The following is a 2,452-nucleotide window of genomic DNA, read 5'->3' as shown; positions in this document are numbered from 1 at the left end:
TATTGAGAAAAAAATAAAGGAAGTTTAGGAGAAGCTATTATTCTATATAATGGGCCCGTGTCATAGGAAGATGGATAATTTAACATGGAGAAAAAATATTCTATTTATTAATGGATGAGTCAGGGGCTCTATAATGAATGGTTCATAAGGCTTGTCACTTGTAAAGATTTTTGCAAACATAATAGCAAGTTAAGTTCACTTAAATGTAATGGAAAATTGTCATAGTTTAATTTCAAGATATCTTGGGACCCCCTTTAGGATAGGAGTCTTGTTACTTCAAATATAGAAGTGGTTTATAAACAAATAAAAGCCAACCTTTTTGTCAAACTTCTTTCTATGGCTAGATGCATACAAATTATCAACAAAATTCTTACCACAAATCAAGTCTATATTTTATTGTGTTTGTTTTTATGAAAAAATTGCTATAATTAACTCAAATAATGAAAAAAAATGGAGCAACAAAAAGGCTAGTCATTTGCTTCTTGTCTATCTTATATTTAACTAAAATGACTTGCTACTCTATTTGAGTTCAATCCCTCATGTACCAACACATAACACAATGAAGTTCAAACAAATTAAAAATATCTTGCCTTATTTTAGTTATGTAGTGAGTTCTTATCAAACAACCTAGTTATAAATACCTTATACTTATCAATAGATGAGTAAAGGGGCTCTATAATGAATGACTCGAGGTACACCATTCACTAAAGGTTTGAAACTCCACAATTAAATATTTTGCTCAAGGTATATCTCATTGGTAAAATATTTGATTACTTTATGTTTTGTTCAATTAGTTGTGACTAATAACATAATAGTAGTTAACATGTTTTGTGATTACTCTATTTTGTAGGTTGCAAGGGCAATAGTTTTCTCTAAGGACATTAGTACTCCAACTATTGGTGTTGGGACTCTTAATTTGGGATCCTTCAAACCATTGTATGACACATCATTTAATAATGATTTTATATTATATACATAATGTTGGCAATTCACACTCATTCGGTGATTTCAAATGATTTCCGATAGTTGCATATTTGTCTAGGATTGTCATTGATGGCAACTCTTTTTGGAGATTCGATCCAGCAGTGGTGATTCATCTTATCCGAAAGCTGGAGTTAACCGGTAGGCAGTTAACTAGTAAAACAAGGTATTTCAGTAATGCTCTGATCCAAAATGATTTCCTGATGATTGCAGTGTTTTTGGTGATTGTTTTTGTGATCTCGGTGATTGGGAAGATCCTTAGGAAGCGTGTGATTATAATCTTTTGGTCTGGTGCTATGTTTTGTTCAAGATTGAAGCCAACTTGGAGCTACATGTTACATTTCTTGAAGTCGACTTGAAGGAAATTGCTTTTGTGTTGAGACCGAATATATAAGATCGATTTGGCGATTGATTTTCGGTATGTTAGAGTTATGGTGATCCGTTTTGGTGCGATTGAGCACAGTTTCACGTGCGCACTTTGCTTTCAGATCAAAGTATTCAATAGAGCGAAGACAATTAGAGAATCAATGCTTAATCAAAATTCATTCTTGCATAGTCAGATGTTAATTAAGAGTTCATTTCATTGTATTTTCTCATTATAATCAAATTGTAAGTCAATGAGACTTCCCTGAAGGTTGTAGCCTTCTGGGCAATTGTAATTGATTAGTGAGCTCTAGGCAGTGAGCCTGAATGCAAGTGCATTCTCCATCTATGTAATATTTATGTACTCCTGGCCATAGTATATGAATATTGTGGGTTCCAACCCCACCGTGGTTTTTCCCTTTCCGGGTTTCCACGCAAATATTTCGGTGTTGTGGATTTGTGTATTCTTTGTTGCATGTTTATCTTATTTTCTGTTATGCATTGCTAACCGGTGGATAAAGAATAAGTTTGAGGATTTGACTTCTGGTAGATCACTGATTCACCTCCCCTCTCAGTGATCTCTAATTCTAACAATTGATATTAGAGCCTAATTCCTCTAAGGATGCTTAACCGCTTGAGGAAGATCTGGGAGATTGATTCAATGGATTCCGGTTTTCAGAGACAACTCAATGTGGCACTTGAGGATCTTGATGCAGCTAGAAGCTCTCAGTGATCTCTAATTCTAACAATTGATATTAGAGCCTAATTCCTCTAAGGAAGCTTAACCGCTTGAGGAAGATCTGGGAGATTGATTCAATGGATTCCGGTTTTCAGAAACAACTCAATGTGGCACTTGAGGATCTTGATGCAGCTAAAAGTGAGGTCTATACCTTGATGAATGCTGATGATGAATTCATTAGTGAGTTGAAGGATCAAGCAAGTGTCTGCAGAGGAAAGAGGAAGGAATTAATGGACAAGTTGAAGGAGAAAGAAGATCAGATCATGGAATACCAGGACAAAGCTGATGAGGTTAACAAGCTTGAGAGAGAGAATGCTTCTTTGAAGAATGAGATGCAATCCATTGTGATAAGACTGACTAAGGATATTG

At 35.0% G+C, this 2,452-nt stretch overlaps 1 long non-coding RNA gene across 1 annotated transcript; it reads left to right on the top strand.

Annotated features, from left to right (window-relative positions):
* Positions 1-466: 466 nt before the first annotated feature.
* LOC131066081 (uncharacterized) lies at positions 467-1,764 on the top strand. The gene is made up of 2 exons (XR_009111556.2): positions 467-936; positions 1,043-1,764. It is a non-coding gene; the product is annotated as an uncharacterized LOC131066081 (long non-coding RNA).
* Positions 1,765-2,452: the final 688 nt, after the last annotated feature.

The sequence above is a fragment of the Cryptomeria japonica genome, chromosome 11 (genome assembly GCF_030272615.1).
Source record: "Cryptomeria japonica chromosome 11, Sugi_1.0, whole genome shotgun sequence".
NCBI lineage: Eukaryota > Viridiplantae > Streptophyta > Pinopsida > Cupressales > Cupressaceae > Cryptomeria > Cryptomeria japonica.
Note: the sequence above shows the minus strand (reverse complement) of the source record. Positions and strands in the feature narration are given on the sequence as shown.